Raw genomic sequence first — 25,541 nt, 5'->3', positions numbered from 1 at the left:
TGTTTTTTATGTAGAAGACATAAAGACTTTTGCACACCTGTGGGACACCATTTCGCACAACCAGACCACACTATAGAAGACCTCAATATTTTAGTTCTTAAAGGAAATTTCAAAACTATTCAGGAAAGGAAAACATTTGAACTAAGAATGATAATTGTATTTGATACAAAAGATAACAGCCTTAATTTGGACATGGGATTCCTCACTCATTATCCAACAGTTTTACGACCTCCTCTGTGAGTGTTGTTCCCCCCCCCAGTCTTTGCTTTTGCTGTGTCTTATCTCTAGTCTAATAACCATTGCTGTGTACATTTGTTTGTGTGTGTTTCTTTCTGGTTTTTTTTTCTCCCCCTTTCAACATCTCTTCTAACATTCTGCTAAAACTTTGTGAAATAGTACTGCCTGGACCTTGAAGAAGGGGACATACCCCAAAAGCTTGTCCTCAAAATTGTATGTTAGTGCAAATAAAAAAAGTATCACATCAGTACTCAGTTGTTTATGTAGAAGAGATATGCAATGATTCTTTTGCAATAAAATAAACCTACCTGCCTGTTGTCAGTCTTCTTTAAAATGTACTCCAAGCTGCACATTGGCAGGTCAGTATACAGTATCTTCTGGCACGGTGCCTGTGTGCCAGGATGACTGAATTCCGGCATGTGTGGGAATTACATCATTCTATGCTATCCAATCAAGATGTCTACCGCCACCTGGAAGAAACCACGAGGAAGGCTTCGGACCATTGGAACTAATGTAAGTATTGCAGACTATGGTTCTACTTTAAAACATAGATAACCAATGTATTTGAAATGAATCAATTTAAACTGTATAGCTTGAATTGAGATCTCAAGTAGTCGTAGTGACAAAATAAATAGGATATGAGTGCATTTAGTGGACACTAGCAAAATAGCCATAGGAGATGCAGAGATATTAGCTGTAAAAAACACAGCTTATACTTGGCATATGTCATTACTTTTTGTTGAGAGACATGGAGGTATTTCTTTTCATTCAATCCTCATACAACTGCAAATAGTTACATTAAAAAATAAAATAAACTTGACACCAAACCTCAAAGAAAAGAAAATGCTTAAAATGTTAATTTACAAAATTGTTATGTATCAGACTTGTGTATCAATGTTCCCTGCTTCTAAAAAGTGTCTCACAACAGGTAATTCACATTGTTTATATGGCATATGTGTTTGCAAAATCTTGTCTTGTATTCTTTGTCCACAAGGACAAAATACAATACAGAATACATATGTGCTTTCACATGTCAAAAATGGAAATGGAAAGTATACATTAACAGCCAAACACCAATTTTTGGAGAACAAAAAGTCCCCTGTGTGATAATTGTTTTAGTGACAGGTTCTCTTTAATGAAACATCAGGAGTCTAAAGGATCCCCGATGTCTCACCTGCCCTCCATTGAAACAAATGCAGTGCAGCTTGCACTGCATTTGTTTTGTTCCCCAGCCAAAGAAAGTGTTCTGGCCAAAGAAAATGACCCTAGGGTAAGGTTGCCACCTCATCCCTTTAAAACCAAACACATATTAATGACACAGGTTCTGTGGCTAATTAAGGTGGTAATTAAAATCACTTGGTGCCTTATCTGCATTAAATCAGCCCCTGAACCTGTGTCATTAATATGTGTTCGGTTTTAAAGGGATGAGGTGGCAACCCTACCCTAGAGACGCAGGGGTAGGCAACCTGCGGCTCTCTAGCTGTTGTGGAATACATTTCCAATGAGGCATTGCAACATTACAAAACTGACAGTTACAACTATGACTTGCAGAGGCATGATGGAACTTGTAGTCCTGCAACAGCTGGAGAGCCGCAGGTTGCGTACCCCTGCTAGAGAGAGACTGCCTTCTGTCGGACAAGCAGCTGAGCACACAGGCGAAAGTCAGATAGTTCTTGCCAAACCGACTGTTTTTCGATGGTTTTAGGCTATGTGTACCTAGCTTAAATAGCCTGTATTCATCCATGTTGATCTGTTATGAATGAAGCCTGATTGATCTGATTTCACCAACACATCTATTTAATCTAAGAGCAAAGACTATAGCCAGAACCTTTTGTCTCCACTGATAAGGGACGTGGGGCAGTAGGGGTCACATATAGTGGGATCCTTTCCAGATTTTAAGATAAGCATTATCAAGTCTTTCCTCTTAAAGCAGCCCATACAGAAGTCATTTTTTTTTATTCAACCAAAGGGTTAAAAAAAATGACTCATTGAAGGTGGATGGGGGAATCCTTCCAACCGAACCTTTGTATTCTAACAGTGGGAACACTTCTCTGCTATCAGAATACATGGATCAGTGCTGCTGGCTATAGTCAGTGGTGCTGTTTGAGCAGCAAAAACGTAGACCAATGATCTTTTTTGGAGGAAAAATTGGAGATTGCCTCTTCAATTTCTTCGTTGTGTAGCCAGGTGCCCTGCCAGCTACCAGGGGAGCACTGTGGTCCCCCCCCCCTTACCTGCTGCTGTGCTTTGGGCTGAGCAGATAGAGTGTGCTGTGCATGGATTTCCCTTGGGTACTCCAGTTTAGTCCCATAATCCATAGATATGCAGGTATATTAATTGGCTCCTGTCTGAATTGGCCCTAGTATGTATACATGTGAGATAGGCACCTTAGATTGAAAGCTCCTTGAGGGCAAGAGGACTGATATGAAAGTATAATATGTAAAGTGCTGGGTAAACTGTTGGTGCTATATCAGAGACTGCAGACATGCTACAGGGGATGATCAGAGACTGCAGACATGCTACAGGGGACGATCAGAGACTGCAGACATGCTACAGGGGACGATCAGAGATTGCAGACATGCTACAGGGGATGATCAGAGATTGCAGACATGCTACAGGGGATGATCAGAGATTGCAGACATGCTACAGGAGATGGTCAGAGACTGCAGACCTGTTGTAGGAGACTGGGTACATGCTTCAGGAGGCAGTTTTTGAGAGGAGACACAATACTTGAGATCACTGTTATTACACCCCCATATTAATGCTTCCATATGTGTGCTCCCTACAGCCAGTGCTGAGACAAGGTCATCCAGTTCCCAGGGCAAAGATGGCAAACTGCACCCCCCCCCCCCATCTCTAGAGGAGGGAGTGGGGCTAATAACAACGCACGGAGTGAAATGTATGTCTTGTGGTATGTGCTGAAATAGTACTAATTGTTGTGGTGCATTGTAGCTAATTGAATAATTTAAAACTGAAGCTCAAATATGGGGTGTTGGTGGAGTCACTGGTAGGTGTCAGGAGTGTTGCTAAGAGAAAAAAAATAGCACTACATCAGTGTCAGTGAGGAGAAACTGCCACTCCATCACTGGTGTTAGTCCCTGGGGGATGGGAGCTGGGCTCTGAAGGGTGCATAGAACTAGAAGGATCAAGGGGGCTCTGAGACAGGAAGTTGTATTGAAAGGGTCCCTTCAGATGTGTGGCTATCATTGCTGCCCCTCAGAAAAGTGATATGTGGTGGATCACTGTTGAGAAAGTGTTTGACAGGCAGTGAGGAGGCAATATGTCACCTGACTGCTTGTTTTAACTTAGTGACCTATTGCGCCACAGATGTGTGTATTGCACACAGTTACAGCGTGGCCCAGTTACATTTAATTTTTTTTCGTGGCTGCAAAGCAAAGCATGGCATGTGTAGAGAACAGCTGCATCTCCTTGTCCAGGTCAGTGATTGGGGAATGATAAAAACTGCTGAACTGCTTGCTTTTACCGCCCTCAGTCTGCTCAAGTTAAACTCAAAAAGGGTTTTGTTCACACTTGCAGTTGGGGGAGAGGTAGTGGAGGTTTTGGTAAAAATAGGTAGTTGAGATGTGTTGGCAGTTGAGATGACCCTCCCCCCACGAGCTGCAAAAGCAGTTGTAAAGGGAGAGTACACATGTGTGGCAAAAAAATTACAGCACTGTATTCCCTGTCACGTTTGACAGGCAGTACTGCCCACTGAAACATGCAAGTAAATGGGGCTGAGTTGCAGACCCATGCAATGCACACAGTTTTGCCATGTGGTGTGGGATTTTAGGGTGTTAAAAAACAACCTCTGAAAGGCAATCTAATGAGAATCACTCTTCAGAGGGCCACTGCAAGTGTAAACTAGCCCTAAGACTCTGTGAATAGCTATGCAGGTGCAATGTGCACACTTTGTGAAAAATGCACAAAAAAAGCCTAACCTTTTTTAAAAATCGTGCATCCAAAACACATGATATTTTGTTGCCATGTGTTTTGGCACAGATGAATGAGCTAAAAATTGCATGCGTTTGCAAAATACATGGGGGTGCCATTAAAAGTGAATGATACCATCATGCACCTATAAAAGGGCTGTGTGTTTTTGTGCGTTGCGGGAATGCACACAATTTTTCACACATTCTTGCAATGCACAAATATGAACCTAGCCTAAGACAGGGAGAAAGCAAAGGGGGTCTGAGGAAGAGAGGGGATGTCTAGGGCTGAAATGTTTCTCCCCCCCCCCCTGTAATCACTGTGCCTGCAGGAGCAGGTCAGACTGGTTGTAGGGGGGAGGTTCTGTGATCAGACTAGTTGTAGGGGGGAGGTTCTGTGATCAGACTGGTTGTAGGCGAGAGATTCTGTGGTCAGACTGGAAGAAGGGGGGAGGTTCTGTGATCAGACTGGTTGTAGGGGAGAGGTTCTGTGATCAGACTAGTTGTAGGGTGGAGGTTCTGTGATCAGACTAATTGTAGGGTGGAGGTTCTGTGATCAGACTAATTGTAAGGTGGAGGTTCTGTGATCAGACTAGTTGTAAGGTGGAGGTTCTGTGATCAGACTAATTGTAGGGTGGAGGTTCTGTGATCAGACTGGAAGAAGGGGGGAGGTTCTGTGATCAGACTGGTTGTAGGGGGGAGGTTCTGTGATCAGACTAATTGTAGGGTGGAGGTTCTGTGATCAGACTGGTTGTAGGGAGGAGGTTCTGTGGTCAGACTGGTTGTAGGGGGTAGGTTCTGTGATCAGACTAGTTGTAGGGGGTTAAGTTCTGTGGTCAGACTGGTTGTAGGGGGGAGGTTCTGTGATCAGACTGGTTGTAGGGGGGAGGTTCTGTGATCAGACTAGTTGTAGGGGGGAGGTTCTGTGATCAGACTAGTTGTAGGGGGGAGGTTCTGTGATCAGACTAGTTGTAGGGGGGAGGTTCTGTGATCAGACTGGTTGTAGGCGAGAGGTTCTGTGGTCAGACTGGAAGAAGGGGGGAGGTTCTGTGATCAGACTGGTTGTAGGGGGGAGGTTCTGTGATCAGACTGATTGTAGGGGGGAGGTTCTGTGATCAGACTGGTTGTAGGGGAGAGGTTCTGTGATCAGACTAGTTGTAGGGTGGAGGTTCTGTGATCAGACTAATTGTAGGGTGGAGGTTCTGTGATAAGACTGGTTGTAGGGAGGAGGTTCTGTGGTCAGACTGGTTGTAGGGGGTAGGTTCTGTGATCAGACTAGTTGTAGGGGGTTAAGTTCTGTGGTCAGACTAGTTGTAGGGGGGATGTTATGTGATCAGACTAGTTGTAGGGGAGAGGTTCTATGGTCATTCTGGAAGAAGGGGGGAGGTTCTGTGATCAGACTAGTTGTAGAGGGGAGGTTCTGTGGTCAGACTGGTTGTAGAGAGAGGTTCTGTGGTCAGACTGGTTGTAGAGAGAGGTTCTGTGGTCAGACTGGTTGTAGGAGGAGGTTCTGTGGTCAGACTGATTGTAGGGGGGGGAGGTTCTGTGATCAGACTAGTTGTAGGGGGAAAGTTCTGTGATCAGACTAGTTGTAGGGGGGGAAGTTCTGTGGTCAGAATAGTTGTAGGGGGGATGTTATGTGATCAGACTAGTTGTAGGAGAGAGGTTCTGTGGTCAGACTGGAAGAAGGGGGGAGGTTCTGTGATCAGACTGGTTGTAGGGGGGAGGTTCTTTGGTCAGACTAATTGTAGGGGGTAGGTGCTGTGATCAGACTGGTTGTTGGGGAAGGAGGCCTCCTCTAGGGTTTCTGTAAGCATCATCCTTTGAGAAAGCCCAGAGGGGCATAATGTGTCAGGTGGTCGTTGCAGAGTGAGATCAGCAGGCTGGGTTGGGACCAGGTGCCATCTTGCCGATGTCTAATCTGCCATTGTGAGAGTTTACAGTGTTTGTTACCACATACAGTCAGGTCCATAAATATTGGGACATCGACACAATTCTAACATTTATGGCTCTATACACCACCACAATGGATTGGAAATGAAACGAACAAGATGTGCTTTAACTGCAGACTGTCAGCTTTAATTTGAGGGTATTTACATCCAAATCAGGTGAACGGTGTAGGAATTACAACAGTTTGCATATGTGCCTCCCACTTGTTAAGGGACCAAAAGTAATGGGACAGCTTCTCAGCTGTTCCATGGCCAGGTGTGTGTTATTCCCTCATTATCCCAATTACAATGAGCAGATAAAAGGTCCAGAGTTCATTTCAAGTGTGCTATTTGCATTTGGAATCTGTTGCTGTCAACTCTCAAGAGGAGATCCAAAGAGCTGTCACTATCAGTGAAGCAAGCCATCATTAGGCTGAAAAAACAAACCCATCAGAGAGATAGCAAAAACATTAGGCGTGGCCAAAACAACTGTTTGGAACATTCTTAAAAAGAAGGAACGTACCGGTGAGCTCAGCAACACCAACAGGCCCGGAAGACCATGTAAAACAACTGTGGTGGATGACCGAAGAATTCTTTCCCTGGTGAAGAAAACACCCTTCACAACAGTTGGCCAGATCAAGAACACTCTCCAGGAGGTAGGTGTATGTGTGTCAAAGTCAACAATCAAGAGAAGACTTCACCAGAGTGAATACAGAGGGTTCACCACAAGATGTAAACCATTGGTGAGCCTCAAAAACAGGAAGGCCAGATTAGAGTTTGCCAAACGACATCTAAAAAAGCCTTCACAGTTCTGGAACAACATCCTATGGACAGATGAGACCAAGATCAACTCGTACCAGAGTGATGGGAAGAGAAGAGTATGGAGAAGGAAAGGAACTGCTCATGATCCTAAGCATACCACTTCATCAGTGAAGCATGGTGGTGGTAGTGTCATGGCGTGGGCATGTATGGCTGCCAATGGAACTGGTTCTCTTGTATTTATTGATGATGTGACTGCTGACAAAAGCAGCAGGGTGAATTCTGAAGTGTTTTGGGCAATATTATCTGCTCATATTCAGCCAAATGCTTCAGAACTCATTGGGCGCCGCTTCACAGTGCAGATGGACAATGACCCAAAGCATACTGCAAAAGCAACCAAAGAGTTTTTTAAGGGAAAGAAGTGGAATGTTATGCAATGGCCAAGTCAATCACCTGACCTGAATCCGATTGAGCATGCATTTCACTTGCTGAAGACAAAACTAAAGGGAAAATGCCCCAAGAACAAGCAGGAACTGAAGACAGTTGCAGTAGAGGCCCGGCAGAGCATCACCAGGGATGAAACCCAGCGTCTGGTGATGTCTATGCCTTCCAGACTTCAGGCTGTAATTGACTGCAAAGGATTTGCAACCAAGTATTAAAAAGTGAAAGTTTGATTTATGATTATTATTCTGTCCCATTACTTTTGGTCCCTTAACAAGTGGGAGGCACATATGCCAGCTTTTGTAATTCCTACACCGTTCACCTGATTTGGATGTAAATACCCTCAAATTAAAGCTGACAGTCTGCAATTAAAGCACATCTTGTTTGTTTAATTTCCAATCCATTGTGGTGGTGCATAAAGCCAAAAATGTTAGAATTGTGTAAATGTCCCAATATTTATGGACCTGACTGTATGTGATTTTTTTTTTTTTATTCTGTGAATGTTATTTTAGCTTTCATCTGTAAATAAATCAAGAGGTTTACACTATGAAGCCCCCTTTTTTGTGATTTACATATTTGGTACATGCTGAGGACTAGATAGCTGGAAATTTATTATCTGCATGCTGAGCAGCTGGCTGCACCAAAAAGCTCTTATTGGGCTCCTTGTCATTAATGCGGTCTGTGTTTTAAGGTGAGGAGACATCTTTACTGTGAGCGGTAATGGTTCATTTTGTCCACAGTGTTTCTGCACACATTTGTATGCGATGCCTCACATTTGTGGTTTGAACACTGTTTACATATGTGGGCATGGCCTACGTATGCGTTCTCCACTATGTGCAAGCACGGGGGCACTTTAAACTTTTTTTTTTTTTTTATTTTATGTTTTTTTTGTTTGTTTTTTTTTGCACTGTCCATTTAAAAAAAAAATTAATCACTTTTATTCTTATCACAAGAAATGCATGCATCTCTTGTGATAGAAATAATTAGTGACAGGTCCTCTTTATGGAGAGATATGGGGTCAATAAGACCCCAACACTCTCCTCTGCAATGGAAAGCATTAGATAAAAAACAGCATTGATCTAGTGCTTTAAAAAAAAAAATGGTGTGAACAGGAAGTGACATCGCTCCGGTCCTCCAAGGGAATAGAGATGAGTGGCGGCCATCTTTCCTTCACTCATTTCTATGCCCAGCGCCAGGATCGATGGTATCTCAGGTAAGGCTGAGAACTAACGAGCAGCGGCCGGTGGCAGCAGTGGAGGTGAGGGGCGGATTTTTTCAAAACCTGTATTTATACTTTTTTTTATTTCGGCCAACGGTTGAAAGGGGTGTTTTCGGCCGAAACATTTCAGCCACCGAAATTTCGGTGTATCCCTAGTTTATTCTTTTACAGCTTGGTTGCCTTCGCAGCTAACCCGGCATGGATGTGTCTCTGCCTCCTTATGGCCAGCCCCTACGCAGTACCTTTAGCCCCGTGATCCCCCACTGGCGCTTTTCTGTGGATTTTAACTATCCCCCATTCTGTGCTTTTTTTTTTTTCTCTCTCGCTCAGCCCTTCTAGGTCTGATCGCCACTATACAGTACATGATGACGGAAGTGAGTCCAGGTCTCGGCGCCATCATTAGTCCTCTAGATCCGGACTCCACAGGTCTCCTTCCAGCTCCAGGCGCCATCGGAGAAGCTCTCACTCCTCCAGGCATCGCGTTAAAGGGCACTCCAGCTACTCCAATAGGAAAACTTGCTGGGGTGCGATTCTATGGTTCCTGATGACAGGTCATTATGTGCCTCCTGTTTTGCATGGGCAACCTGCGGGAGAGAAAGCTCCAACCAACAGGTAGAGGCTTTGGTCACACGGGTTGTTCAAGAGTCCCTGAAAGAATTTGGGACTAGTCACGCCCACAGCCCATTGGTTGAGGTGTGCTCCCCTCCCAAAGATCCCAAAGAGGGATTGGAGCTTTCACAACCTAGCCACCTGTCAGCCGGACCCTCAGATAGTGAGGCGGAGAGTGAAGATCTATGTGTAGGCTTTGATTATGCCTTGGTCTCGCCCTTAGTCAAAGCGGTCAAAGAGGCCCTGAAGTGGGAAGAAGCCATGGAATCTCCTAGACACAGGAAATTCTTTAAACATCTAAGGAAGGATTTCCTGGAGGAACTCGGGAAAATTTTCACTGAGGAGTGGAGCAATGTCGATAAGAGGGCCTCCTTTCTGAATAAAGCAGCTAAGCTTTATCCATTCAAATCAGAGGGCGTTAAACATCTATAATCAGCCCCTCTGTTGGATGCGGTCTTGATGAGACTAGCAAGCACGTTACCCTCCCTCTCGAAGATTCGGTTTCCTTCAAGGACAACCTGGAAAGGAGAATCGATTTTGATCTCAAGCAAATCTACACTACTGTGTGGCTTGGATGGCTTGCAAGCCTGAGCTTGCCTTAGCGACCTTGTCTAAAGCTATGGAAGTGTGGTTGGATAACGTGGAGGTGGCCAGGAATTCAGGTATTCGGGAGCTGAGGCTGGCATCTGCCTTTCTGAGGGAGGTCTCCATTGACCTTACCCATCTGCTGGCAGGGGTTATACTGTCCTCGATGACAGCCAAGCATGCGTTATGGCTTCGACCCTGGTTGGCTGATCCAGCCTCTAAGCAGGCATGGTGCAAGATCCCCTTTGAGGGTTCCTCTCTGTTTGGGAACAAACTGGACAGCACTATAGCCTGGGTTACAGGCAGAACGTCTGGTTTCCTGCCCAAGGATCGGCATCTGCTAGGCCAGAAAAAGGGCTCAGCCCAGAAGTCAAGGCTCAGAACGAGCTAGGGTCACACGCATCTACAAACTGGGCCACGAATTCAACAGAAGCTGGAGGAGAAGCCGATCATATTTTCAGAAATCCTCCAAGGGCCCGACCTCTGGAGGTCGAGAGGTCACAAAGTCCTTTTGAGATTGGGCCCTCTCAGGCAGGTCAGGTAGGGGCACGCCTTCGCCACTTTCAGCATGTCTGGATGGCTTCAATCCGGGACGCCTGGGCCATCAACACGGTATCTTTAGGGCATGCTTGGCCGTTCAAGAGCCCTCCTCATCTCAGTTTCACCCCTACGGCCCTTCCACATGCCGAAGAAAGGAGGGAAATCCTGCTGTCCTACATGGACTCTCTGCTGGCGCAGGGCACTATCGTGCCAGTTCCGGAGGGCAAAGAATTTCAGGGCATGTGCTCACCCCTCTATTTGGTCCAGAAAAGAAATGGGGTCTGAAGGCCGGTCATAGATTTCACCCATCTAAATTAATTTATCAGGAAGTCAAAATTCAAGATGGAGACGCTGTTCACAATTCAACAAACAATTCAGCCAGGTGACTGGCTCCTGTCTATAGACTTGAAAGACACCTACTTTCATGTGCCCATTGCAAGAGATTTTCAGAGATTCCTTCGGTTCGCTGTGGACCATCGGCATCTCCAGTTCATGTGTCTCCCCTTTGGGCTTTCGATGTCGCCTTGGGTGTTTTCAAAAGTCTTGTTGGCGGTCGTGGCCCTGGTCAGAACCAGGGGCATTTGCCTGCACCACTACCTAGACAACCTGCTCCTACTACCTCAGGACAGAGTACAGCTACTACAGCACAGGGCACATGTCATGTCGACCCTTCTCGAGTTAAAGTGGTTGCTGAATATGGAGCTAGTTGGAGCCCACGCAGTCTCTAATTTTCCTCTGAGCTCATTTCAACACGATTGGTGCCACCATCTCCCTGCCTGTGGAGAAGATTCCGGCAATCTGGAGCCGAATACTACCTGCCCTATCTTCCTCACACCTTCAGGCCCTCCATTGCCTGAAAATCATTGGCAACTCTGGATGGAGTGCTCTCTGTCAGTCAGACATAGTTCAGGGAAGATGGAGCTTTCCCTCCCACAAGTTGGGGTTGAACGTCCTGAAATTACAAGCGGCGATCTGTGCCCTTCCAGCACCTAACACAGGGGAAATCAGTCCTCCTGAAGTCTGATAATACGACGGCAGTGTCCTACATAAGGAGACAAGGAGGGACACACAGCCTGCCCCTCTTGCGAGAGGTAGAGCCAATCATGGCTTGGGCTCAGAGAAACCTGTCCAACATATTGGCAGTATATGTTCCCGGAGTCCAGAACTCGCAAGCAGACTTCCTTTCCAGGGTTTAATAACGTGTGGTCTCTCAACACAGAAATTTTCAAGTGGATACTGACCCTCGGGATAAGTCTGGAAGTCGACTTGTTTGCCTCCCCATGCAACAACAAACTGGCGATGTTCTACACAAGGAATTGCTGTCGTCAGGCGTTCGGGGTAGATGCTCTGATGGATCAGTGGGGGTTTTGCATGGCCTATGTGTTTCCCCCCGTCCTTGTCCCTGTTGTGGACTATATCTCGATCGTGGATGGATCCTTTAGTAATATAAGGGTTCAGGATGTCCTGAGATTCCTGCAGTCAGGTCTGGACCTGCCCCTGTTGGTCAGCACCCTCAGGGTTCAAGTGTCAGTCATCTCGGTCTTCACTGGAGTATCATGGGCCGACCACTCTGGTTCAGCAATTCTTCGAAGGGGCAGTGAGGTTGAGCCTCCAAAGGAAACCGAGGTTCCCAAAATGGGACCTGCCACTTGTCCTCGACTTTTTCTTTGGAGGCGTGCCAGAATAAGCTGGGCCTTCCATAGTGAAGGAGCTCTCTATCAAGGCAGCCTTTCTGGTGGCAGTTACATCGGCAAAAAAAGTCTCCAAAACCGGGAACCTTGGCTGTAAAGAGCCATTTTTGACATTCTTCCCAGATTGAGTGGTCCTCATCCCTATGCTAGGTTCTAATCCTAAAGTGACCTTGTTTTATGCTCACCCCCTGGATGTAGGTGAGACCTTAAGGCTATACTTGCGGGTCACGGCATCTTCCATAGGTCGGACCTTCTATTCATCCTTTTCCATGTGAAGAGTAAAGAAGACCGGGCGTCTCCCAGGTCAATTGCGGCCTGGATCGTCCAGGCCATCCAATTGGCCTACAGAGCTAAGGGCCTCCAGAGACCGTGAACGCACACTCAACCAGAAGTGTGGCTACGTCCTGGGCGGCTTCCCAGCATGTTGCCCCTGAGATGATCTGCAGAGCGGCCCCATGGTCCTCAATCAATACTTTTATGGCTCATTACTGTGTAGAGCCTGCCTCCTCATCTTCTGTCAGTTTTGGTTGGAAAGTCCTGTCCGTTGACAGGGCAAATTAAAGTCTTTGTTTGAGTATCTGCCCACCCGTGTGTGTATGGCTAGTTGTTTCCCATATGTATGCTGCCATGGAGTCTGTCAGGAAAAATGTAAATTTCCTATCAAATACTTACAGTAATTTTCCTTTCCTGGTGGACTCCATAGCAGCAGGAGTACCCTCCCCATGCCATGAGTAGGCTAGTTATGGAACACGGCCTCTGGAGGAGCAAAGATTTATGGGAGTGGGGTCCTATAGGAGAAGAGAGAGCAGGACTAACCCATACGTATGCTGCCATGGAGTCCATCAGGAAAGGAAAAGTACGGTAAGTATTTGATAGGAAATTTTCCATTATTTTGCATGTCATGCGGATTGGATGCGGTTCAAACTGTACCCAATCCGCATATAAAGTTTGTGAACCGACACTAGTTGTTTTTTATGTGTGTAGTGGTTGCATGTGCAGTAAAGATGGTAGCAGCTCTATGTATTTCTCTATGGGGTTATATTTTTTCTGTCTTCTGTGATATTTAATAGTGCGGGGATATTTTTTTAGTATTTTTTCTTGTACATGATTGGATGATGGAAGTCAGCAGAACTTACCCTCATTTACTAAGCTCTGGGTCAACTGCACTTGCAAGATGTACAGTCTATTTGCTTTTAGTAAATCAACCCCATAGTGCTGCAGAAAAGGCTTAGGTCTGTGGCTGGTGCTGTAAAGGAGGAAAGCCAGGTTCCCCATTGCAGAACCAGCTTTTTCCTGAGGTTGTGGTGTTGTTCTGTCCATTGTGGTAGCTTTGCAGTTCTATCTGGTTTTTCTTTGGATATTATTGAAGGCCATCATGTCGTAACTATCTCTGCAACCTAAATCTGGGTATGCTTTATCCGGAATGCATCAAAATACAGTGGGGATCGAAAGTTTGGGCACCCCAGCTAAAAATTTGTATTAATGTGCATAAAGAAGCCAAGGAAAGATGGAAAAATCTCCAAAAGGAATCAAATTACAGATTAGACATTCTTATAATATGTCAACAAAAGTTAGATTTTATTTCCATCATTTACACTTTCAAAATAACAGAAAACAAAAAAATGGCGTCTGCAAAAGTTTGGGCACCCTGCAGAATTTATAGCATGCACTGCCCCCTTTGCAAAGCTGAGACCTGCCAGTGTCATGGATTGTTCTCAATCATCATCTGGGAAGACCACGTGATGTCAATCTCAAAGGTTTTAAATGCCCAGACTCATCTGACCTTGCCCCAACAATCAGCACCATGGGTTCTTCTAAGCAGTTGTCTAGAAAACTGAAACTGAAAATAGTTGACGCTCACAAAGCTGGAGAAGGCTATAAGAAGATAGCAAAGCATTTTCAGATGTCAGTATCCTCTGTTCGGAATGTAATTAAGAAATGGCAGTCATCGAAACACGTCAGCCTTTTGGATGTCCAGAATTCTCATCATAAGACAGATACGCAGTGCGAATTGGACAGAGCTGTTCCTTCATGATGTGCCTTTCATTTATTGACTATTGTGAGTAGAATACTTATTTTTTAACATTCAATAAACATACTTTTAAGGTAATGCACTAGGCTGATGCGCCCTCTGTTTGTTTTTCTCTATTAATGTAGGCAGGGAAGACCTGTTTAGAAGTGGACAGCTGCTGTTGTTGCATCTCTACCTGGAAGAATATTGTGGAATATCTTCTGTTTCACTAGAAGACAGTTCCATTAGCTTCTGCAATGCGTATGTTAGGTGTGGTTGTGGCTGTGGCTATTTAAGGACACATCTGTTGACAGTGATGATACATCATATACAACACTATTAACACTATAAACACATTTGTCAAAACCTGCTTTCACTACCTCTGCCTCTAATTTCTCAGCATGTTGCTGATGAAGAAACACATACATTAAAGCCAAGTTGACAAACCACACTGCTTCATTGTTCCATCTCATTATCTACACCAGTTGCAAGGCTATACTGGTATTCTACCATTGTCAGTCTTCCATTAGAGAACATTTATAAAAGAACATTCACAAAAGAAGCAAAGCACACTACCATATTTCCACTGGCATGTAGATGGAATGCCCTCCGGATTGCTTTACCTTTCAAGCTGATAGAATGTTGTTCTTTTTACCTGCATTGAAATGCATGTATCCCGATTTGCCAGATGCTTTCCATTGAAAACAATTGTTTTTCACCAAACAAATGTCAATGAGCAGTACAACGTGTGGCAATGTGCACTAATGCACCTTTTGATGTTTACAATTATGTCAGTGGAAAATTCATCTGGCAAGTATGGATGTGTGGAAGTGCTGTTCCAGCTTAATGGTGTGACCCGCTGGAAAGTAGCCACCAATTACTATTTTTTCATCAAGGTCATCTCTTCGCTGTGTGCCAAGGTCTACATCTGTCAGCATATGGAACAGCACAGCCAGGGGAAGCACATATCTTTCTGGGCTTACTTAAATAACTTTTAACCACTAATACGTATTTTTAGAGGAAAGGCTTGTTAAATCTCCAGATATTTCCTTCTCCTCCACTTACTCCTTAGATTGTGACTCCCCAACCAGAAAAGCACAACTGCCACGCCAATCCTGTTCACCAACATAAAGCACCTACAAAGTGAGGCACTGCCATGCAGAACTTCATGCACTTCATAAGCTTTGGAGGGGAAAACACATGATTATTGACCTTTTGTCTTCAGCTGCAAATCTTTCATTGGCTTTTCCTTGAGCACCATTGTCAGAGACAACTCCCCAATCACTGACAATACCCTGTGAATTGGTGATTTTACACAGCCTGGTTTCCTCACATTTGCTTACATTCTAAATCAGGTCTTGCAAATTTCAAGTGTTAGTCCTGGTCAGGTCAATTTGCTTACGCTTAATCAGTGGCTATGCAGAGATAATTAGTTTAATATTAAACAGGATGTATATAGCAAAATGTGTAGATAATATCAAATCACATACTGTATATCTACCTTGTGGCACTGTGTAAAAAATGCAAAATATTGCCACTTTATAAACAGCACATAACTATCAATCATTTGTTAACACTTCCCATACTACTAAAGTGCATCATGCAAAATATGTTGTGCAAAATTGAATACAATATAATCCACATTTTCTATGCTCAATTCTCAGTTCATTGAAGTCCAACTTTAAAGCGGAGCTTCATCCAAAAGAGGAAGTTCCACTTTAAGGCATTGTGCCCTCGTTCCCATTAAGGTTTTCACCTTTGGGAGAGGGGGTACCTGAAATTGACAGGTCCCCGCACCCACTTCCGCTGCTATCACCTAGGCGATCAGAAGCGGAAGTTGTCCTCCCCACCTCCCTCCCCGTAGTCTGCTGGGACCAGAAGATTATGGGACCACTCACGAAGCGCAGCGTTACTTGTGCTTGTGCAGTGGGCACCCAGCTGTGAAGCCGCAAGCTGTCACAGCCGGGTGCCCACACCGAAGATGCCGGCTCCAGGGACACAAGACATCCAGTGAACCTGGCCGGTGTGAGGACTCCGCGGGCTCGCGGGACAGGTGAGCGTCTGTTTTTTAAAAGTCAGCAGCTAGTTTTTTTTTTTTTTAATTTTGACTGCACCTCCGCTTTAACCGCTTCCCAACAACCTGACCGCAATGTACGGCAGCTACAGGCAAAGCAATGTACCCATACGTCGCTCTGGCTGTACTAACACAGGGGGGTTCTACACGCCCGAGTGGGCGCGCAGTGCTCCCCCCTCGCGACTGCTATGTCCAGCAGACACAGCAGAATGAAGATCCTGGCGAACGGGACCCAGCGATCATGTGATCGCTATACGATCATATGATCACAGTGTAAGCAAAGCTGTTATGAATCAATCTAATTCATAGGCTCCTCTTCCTAGTGAGCTGTGATTGGCCCACAGCTGTCACAACATACATGGGGCCAATCACAGCACCTTGTACCATGTGACCAGCTCCAGCCAATCACAGATCACTATTCTGAGCTGTCAAAACTTAACTCATTCATGACAGTTCATGAATGAATTAGGTTCATGACAGCAAGCTCTGCATTGAAGGAGAAATGATCTTTATTTCTCCTGCAAAGCAAAGTGTATTAAAAAAAAAAAAAAATCCCTGATCTCCCCCCCCCCACACACACACACACACACACACAGTAGTACAATGTTACTATGGTAACATTGTGCTATTCTGATAAAAGTATTTAAAAAAAAAAAACATATTGAGAATTTTTTAAAGTTTTTTTTTTTAACTACTTGCCGGGCACTTACCCGCATTTTGCAGGCAAGTAGCAGCGCTTGTCAAAGCGCCGTGATCTTGTGCCACTTCCTATTTTGGGGTGTGAACACACCTGTGCCCCCTGCTGCCCCCCCCCCCCCACCCATCAGTCCAGGGAGAGAAGAGAGAACTGAGTAAAAGCACTACATTTTACACACACACATTAGATTAGCACATTTAACCCTTTGATCGCTCCTGTTAACCCTTTGATCACCCCGTCACCCAGCCAGTGCCATTAGTACAGTGTCAGTATATAGAATTTTTCACTAATCACTGTATTCCTGCCACTAGTGACATCAGATAACATCAGGGTAAGTAAGCGCCCCACCCAGCCAGGTTCAGCTAGCGTTAGATTGCCCGCACACTATAGCACTCATGCTATAGGTCACTGATCACCGCCATTACTAGTATAGTGTTTATATGGATCAAGATATTGATCACGTGCAGAACTATACTAGTGCCTCCTTTGTATAGTGTCCCCAAAAACGCAGAGCTAACAGGATTGGCACCATTCACTGCCAGCACTAGCGTTTAGCCTCTCCGCTGTTTTTCACAGAAGATTTGTATCAATTGATTGTGGGTCAAGGTAAGTTATAAGCGCAACAATACATCGCCACCCACCCAAATTCAGCTCTTGCCAGACAATTTGAAAACCTATCACGGTTTCTGAATTTAAAACTCTTTTGGGTCTAACCTTCAACATGGGCTTTACAAAAAAGAATAAATTGAGGTCATATTGAACCACAGAGCCAATTCGTCGTATGCCCATGTTCTCTGCTGTTACATATATGCCCAACATGGACCAGCAATGTAATGGTACTTCGCTGGACTTTGAGTGATTATAACGGGATGATGCCTGCAGCTACAGGCATCATCCTGGTATCGTTTTTTTTCTGCTGGCAGTAGGCCTTCATTTAAAACCTAGTGGTCAATTAGCTGCTGAATTGTTTTTACGAGCAGTGGAAAGGGACAACCCCCCCGCTGCCTTCCACAGTTTTCTTGGGCTCTTCTGTCGCACAAGGGAATCCAAGAATGTAGCCGGCAGTTCTGCTGGCTGACTGTAGAGCTGGTCAGAGACCAGAATGGCTCCAATCATCTCTATAGTCTAAGAAAAGAAATGGGAAGCTACAAGCATTTCATCACTGCAGTTTTGCAGGATATAAACAGCGCCATTTGTAAATTGGGAAAGCATCTGATCACACCGATCTTGGTGAGATTAGATAATGTAAGGGTAGAGGAGATATCTAGAGTCTGATAGACCCCATATCTCTTGCATTTCCTGTGATAGCAATAAAAGTGATTATAAAAAATGAAAGGGACAGTGTAAAACTAATTAAAAAATCAAAATAACAAAAAAATCACCCTTGCCCCCCTGCGTGCGCACCAGCATGCGCAAGCATTGACCCCATGCTGGTATGTGAACAGTGGTTGCACCATACATGTGAGGTATTGCTCAAGGGCGGTAATTCTAGCACTAGACCTCCTGTGTAAATACAAATTGGTGACCTGTAATGGATTTTAAAGCATCGCCTATCGATAATAAAAATGTATGTACTTTGTTGCCATTGCACGGGCATGCACAATTTTAAAGCATGTCATGTTTGGTATCTATTTAATCAGTGTAACATCATATTTTATAATTTAGCAAACAATTGGGCAATATATTGTGTTTTTGTGCATTCAAATTCCAAAAAGTGTATTTTTCCCAAAAGATTTGCATTTGAAAAATCACTGCGCAAATACTATGTGACGTATAAAATTTAAACACCCACCACTTTATTCTCTGGGGGGCCTCTGCTTTAAAGTAATTTTCGAGCAAAAAAACATTTTTTTTTTCATCTTCTACTCTTCCAACCAGTCCATCCCCCACAGTTGCTACCTTTTATACCATTAGCCCCTCCCTCCTAGATTGTAAGCTCCAAGGAGCAGGGCCCTCCTATCCCTCTTGTATTGAACTGTATTGTTGCTGTATTGTCTCCTGTTATATTGTAAAGCGCTGAGCAAACTGTTGGCGCTATATAAATCCTGTATAATAATAATAATGTGAATAAAAAGTGTCAGAAAAGGCTTGGTCTTCAAGAGCGGGTAATGTGTGGTATAAGCTTCTAATCTTGGCCCTGAAATGTCAGGATAGTAGAAGCACCCCCTCCAAATGACCCCTTTTTGTAAAGTAGACACTCCAACGTATTTGCTAAGAGGCATGGTGAGTGTTTTGCAATCTCATTTGTTGCCACATGTTTCAAAACCCTGTGACAAAAATTATATCTGTAAAATACTCACCATGCCTCTTATCAAATTCCTTGGGGTGTCTGCTTTCTAAAAAGGGGTCATTTGGGGGTGTTTGTACTATACTGGCATTTTAAAGCCTCCGAAACTGTGATAGGTAGTGGGGAAATGATATGAGGAAATATGCTCTTTGAAAGCCTGGAGGCGGTCATTGGATTTTGGGGGCCATGTATGTAGCTAGGCTGGCAAAAAGTCTCTCACATGTGGTATCCCCATACTCGGAAGAAGTAGGAGAATGTGTTTTGGGGTGTTATTCCACATATACCCATGGCATGCATGAGCAATATATCATTAAAGTGACAACTTTGTGTAAAAAAATGGTCATATTCAAAACATTTGTGGCAAAAAATAAAATGTTCCATGGACTCAGCATGCCTCTCTGGAAATCCCTTGGGGTGTTCACTTTTCAAAAAGGGGTCACGGGGGGGGGGGGGTTTGTACTGCCCTGGCATTTTAGTACCTCAAGAAATGTGATAGGCAGTCAGAAATTAAAAGCTACGTAAATTCCAATATACTGTATATACCATAGTTTGTAGACACTATAACTTTCACACAAACCAATTAACATACATGTATTGAGATTTTTTTCACCAAAGACATGTAGCACAATACATTTTAGCCTAAATTTATGACTAACTTTGAGTTTATTAGATATTTTTTATAACCAAAAGTGAAAAATATTGTTCTTTTTCAAAATTTTCAGTCTTATTTTGTTTATAGCGCAAAACATAAAAACCACAGAGGTGATCAAATGCCACCAAAAGAAAGCTCTATTTTTGGAAAAAAGAGGACATAAATTTTGTATGGGTGCAGCATTGCACGACCGCGCAATTACCAGTTGAAAGAGCACTGTCAGGGATCCGGGTATGACCAGAGATGTGTGAACTGACACAGGGAAACAGCAGGCTTCAGAAATGATTAAATAATAATAATATTTATTATGAGCTGCACAAAATAAACAAACACAGTGCAAAACAAAACAAACCTTAAACTAATAGGTACAGGTGCAGTCAGGGCTGCAGAGGTGGAGTGGTCAGGCAGGCCGGGTCAGGAACAATCAGGCAGAAAGGTACCATGGGAGCAGGCAGAAGAATGGTCAGGAATAGCCGGGGTCAGTGCAGGCGGAGTTCTATCAGAGTCAGAGTAAGCAGGAGAGTCGAGCAGGCAGGAGACAGGATACAGGAAACAGGGCATATGGGAAACAAACACCAAGGCACTGACTGCAGGTCTGGCCATTCCTTAAATACACCTCCTGCAATCAGCCTCAGGTGATGGCTAATTGCAGGAGTGAGCTTCTGGTTGCTGAGAGCACCCGCTGGCCAGCCCTGGTACTGCAGCCCACAAGGCAGGTGAGTCCCACCACCATTGGCGAGTCCATTCCTGACAAGCATAGTGCCAAACAGCAAAAAATGGCTTGGTCAGGAAGGGGGGTAAATCCTCTGGAGGGCAAGTGGTTAAAGTGCTCCGTGGACTGTTTTCACTCCTCATCAATATTTGTGTTTATTTAGTGATCTGTAACCCACTCCCATAAGAAAGTCTCTCAGCTAATCTTTTTTGCCTTTCTAATAACAGATCAGCAAAATCAACCCATATACAGTGGATATAAAAAGTCTACACACCCCTGTTAAAATGTCAGGTTTCTGTGATGTAAAAAAATTAGACAAATAATTTCAGAACTTTTTCCAACTTTACCACTACTCGACTGCCCGCCCCCAATGTACTGTGGATGGGCGGTAGCTGCAGGCAAAGTGACGTACCTGTACGTCGCTTTGTTCTTGTGAGTTTAGAGTGTGCATGCGCGTGCCCCCCCACTGCCCCCACTGTCATTCGTTGTACTAGGTGTATGTCAGTAGTGATTTTGGCTGGGACTCTGCTGATCTCCTACAGTGAATGGAGATGCAGAGCTGTGCCTGTATTTGTAAATACAGGCACAGGATCTAGCTGGTTCTTCTCTTCCTGAAACAATTTTGTCCCAGGGAGAGAAGAAAGAGACATCACACGTGAGTAAAAGCAGCACACTGCACCCTCACATGTTAGAGACATTTTAACCCCTTGATTGCCACATTTAACCCTTTGATTGCCCCCTGCCACCTGCCAGTGCCATTAGCACAGTGTCAGTGTACAGTATTTTTCACTGATCACTGTATTAGTGCCACTAACGACATCAAATAGTGTCAGATAGTGTCAGGGTGGTACCGCACAAAAATCAGAAGCAAGTGGAGATCCTGTATTGGGGAGGGGCCGAGACATTGAAGCTAGGAGCTCCTGATGTCTCATCTGCCTGAGGAACGGTTGTGACCTTTGAATCTCCCACCTCACTTTTACTCTCCCTTCCTTGGACTGAGAGTGTGTTCTGTGGTGGCGCTGACATCCCCTTTCGGTGGGGAGTCGTGGTTGGAGTCTGGAATGGAGCGATGGATGCCGGGAGTGCCCATGTGACAGTGATGTGGACCTTCGGGAGTCACCGCCAGCTGTGGTGGAGCCGGAGGACAGGCCACGGGAGTGTGAGGGGGTGGCTTGAGCTTCCGGGTTCCCCCTGGACAGCATTCGGGGAATGCCAGAGTCAAGGTGGCAGGCTCCCGGGAGGTGTGAGTGCAGAGCTGAAGATATCTGAGCCTGGATTCCCACGGAGGGTAACCCCTCCGCATCCTCAAATGAACACCTGCTGATTTAAAGATGAACATCCATACAACAGGCATCCAAACGAGGAAAAAAGACAGACAGTGACAATCTGAATATCGAACCCAGAACGTAGGGTGAATGACTGTTGTTAATGGTGAAATTTAATGCCTGCATTACACCATATCTACTATTAAAACCCAGTGAAAGGGGGGGGTGGACATTAATAACAAAAAGAACATAGGAGTGAGGTCACCCAGTGGAAATTAAAGAGAAGATAAATTGGACATTAAATTTCGTTTTATATGTTGTCAAATATCTGATTTGAGGAGGAAGATAAAACCTGTATGGAGATTTAAATATAAAAAAGAAAAGAAAAAATATGTTTTTGTTTTCTTTCTTCATTTTCATTTTCATGTGACCAAAGAGGACATTTGGCTGTTTCTCGGCCTAATTATTCTACAAGGAGTGGTTGGGAAACCGCTGCGAAAGTGGTACTGGACCATCAACAAAATGCTTGCCACGCCGTTCTTTGGCACAGTCATGTCGGAGTACAGCTTTTCACTTATCATGAAATTTTTGCACTTCGCAAACAATGAGGATTTTGACGAAACAACTCATCCGGCTCCCAAGCTAAAAAAAATTTGGGAAGTCTCCTAAATAATTGTCAGAAATTTCCAGCAGAGCTATGTGCCAGAGAGAGACATTAGTATAGACAAAAGTCTAATGGCCTACAAAGGAAGGCTCAGCTGGATACAGTATATCGCATCCAAGAGAGCACGATTTGGTGTCAAATCCTACCTGCTGTGCGAATCCTCTACCGGCTACATATGGAACACAATTATATACACCGGAAAAGGAACAAAATTTGATCCCAAGTACAGCAAATATGGAATGGCAACATCATCTGTGCTGTCACTAATTGAGCCTCTGCTAAACCAAGGCTACTGTGTAACAACGGACAATTTCTATATCTCTCCAAACCTTTACGAGGTTCTTCTGCAGCACAAAACGGATGCCTATGGAACCGTTTGGGCTAACTGGCGCAACCTGCCATCAATGTTTGGAAAAACCAAACTGAAGCCTGGAGAAATAGTTGCCAGGCAGAAAAGCAAAATGATGGCACTGAGATGGCGGGACAAGAAGGATGTGTGCCTAATGAGTACCATTAACAATGCCTCCACAGTGATGGTACAATCAAAAGGTGGGAAAAACATTCCGAAGCTGTAGGTTGTTATTGACTACAAAAGCACCAAGGGAGGTGTCGACAGAGCTGACCAAGCTCTGACTTTCTATCCGGCAATGAGAAAACAGCAGAGGAAATACTACAAAAAGATTTTCCGGCATCTTCTGGAACAGTGCTTGTGGAATGCCTGCATTCTGTTCCGCAAAAACAGTGACAAGCCTGTGCTTCATGCAGATTTTTTTTTTGGAACGTTGCGGAATCCATTTTCCTCAAACATCAAACGCCATCAGTGTCTGTGGGTAGATCCGGATGATGTGCTGTGAGAGTTTCAACCCAGAACACCTGACTGGACGTCACTTTATGGACCACAACCCACCAACCCAAAAAAAGGTAGCCCCTAAACAGATGTGCGTGGTATGTTGCTCTCGGCGAGGTGAGAGTGGAAAAAAAATCTGCAAGGAAACGAGGTTCCACTGTCCTGATTGCGATGTCAGACTTTGTGCAGTCCCGTGTTTCAAAATATACCACACCTGTAATGTTTTCTAGAATATGCAGTGTCTATATAATGTTTGGACAGAGTTCTGTGTGTTTGATTTGATTACATTATTTAATTTATTATTATATTATTATGTTTTATTATATTATAATTTATGATTTAATGTATTAAACTTTATTGCACCCAGGATGTCTACTAGACTCTTGTTTAAACAGATTTCAGTGAGTTATTCCTAAGAATTACAGGCCTACAATAAAAAACAACATATTTCCATTGAAAACAATGTACCACTTTGAGCACAGAAATACTGACATAATCATACCGCTAGGGAGGTTAAAAGCCTGAAGGTGCTTATTGGATTTTGGGGCCCTGTACTTGGCTAGACAGCCAAAAAGTGTCTCACATGTGGTACTCCCATACTCAGGAGAAGTAGCAGAATGTATTTTGGGGAGTAATTCCACATATACCTAAGGCATGTGTGAGCAATACATTATTTACAGTTGCAAGAAAAAGTATGTGAACCCCTTGGGATTACGTGGAGTTTTGCATGAATTGGGCATAAAATGTGCTCTGAACGTCATCTAAGTCACAACAATAGAAGAACACAGTCTGCTGAACATAATACTACACAAACATTAGATGTTGCCATGGTTTAATTGCACATAACATGTAAACATTCACAGTGCAGGGAGGAAAAAGTATGTGAGGCCCCAGCTTAATGACTTCTCCCAGAGCTAATTGGAGCCAGGAGTGAGCCAACCTTGACTCCAATCAGTGTGATGATATTGGATGCGTTGCTGACAGCTGTCCTGCCCCTTAAAAAACACACACCTGTTTTGGGTTTACTGGTTTCAAGAAGCACTGTCTGATGTGAACCATGCCTCGCAGAAAAGAGCTCTCAGAAGACCTACCATCAAGAATTGTTGACTTGCATGAAGCTGGAAAGGGTTACAAAAGTATCTCCAAAAGCCTTGATGTTCATGTGTCCACGGTAAGACAGACTGTCTACAAATGGAGAAAGTTTAGCACTGTTGCTACTCTCCCTAGGCGTGGTCGTCCTGTAAAAATGACTGCAAGAGCACAGCGCAGAATGCTGCATGAGGTAAAGAAGAATCCCAGAGTGTCAGCTAAAGACCTACAGAAATCTCTGGCACATGCTAACATTTTTGTTGACACATCTACAATAAGGAAAACATTAAACAAGAATGGAGTACATGGGAGGACACCACGGAGGAAGCCATTGCTGTCCAAAAAGAAGATTGCAGCACGTTTGGAGTTTGCAAAAGAGCACCTGGATGTTCCACAGCACTACTGGCAAAATATACTGTGGACAGATGACACCAAGATTGAGTTGTTTGGGAAGAACACACAACACTATGTGTGGAGAAAAAAAGGCACAGCACACCAACATCAAAACCTCATCCCCACTGTGAAACATGGCGGAGGGAGCATCATGGTTTGGGGCTGCTTTGCTGCCTCAGGGCCTGGACAGATTGTTGTCATTGATGGGAAAATGAATTCCAGAGTTTATCAAGACATTTTGCAGGAAAACGTACGACCATCTGTCCGCCAACTGAAGCTCCGCAGAGGATGGGTGATGCAACAGGACAATGACCCAAAGCATACAAGTAATTCAACAAAACAATGGCTGCAACAGCACAGAATATGCCTTCTGGAGTGGCCCAGTCAGAGTCCTGACCTCAACCCCATTGAAATGCTGTGGCATGACCTTAAGAGAGCGATTCACACCAGACATCCCAAGAATATTGCTACACTGAAACAGTTTTGTGAAGAGGAGTGGTCCAAAATTACTCCAGATCGTTGTGCAGGTCTGATCTGCAACTACAGGAAACGTTTGGTTGAGGTTATTGCTGCCAAAGGAGGGTCAACCAGTTATCAAGTCCAAAGGTTCACATACTTTTTCCTCCCTGCACTGTGAATGTTTACATGTTATGTGCAATTAAACCATGGCAACATCTAATGTTTGTGTAGTATTATGTTCAGCAGACTGTGTTCTTCTATTGTTGTGACTTAGATGACGTTCAGAGCACATTTTATGCCCAATTCATGCAAAACTCCACGTAATCCCAAGGGGTTCACATACTTTTTCTTGCAACTGTAAGTGACAATTTTGTGTACATTTTTTTTTTGTCATTTTCCAAAAACTTGTGGTAAAAAAAGAAATTCTTCTATTGACTCAAAATGCCTCTCAGCAAA

This window comes from Staurois parvus, unplaced genomic scaffold, assembly GCF_062004578.1.
Source record: "Staurois parvus isolate SC_StPar_1 unplaced genomic scaffold, SC_StPar_1.0 ptg000280l, whole genome shotgun sequence".
Lineage (NCBI taxonomy): Eukaryota > Metazoa > Chordata > Amphibia > Anura > Ranidae > Staurois > Staurois parvus.
Note: the sequence above shows the minus strand (reverse complement) of the source record.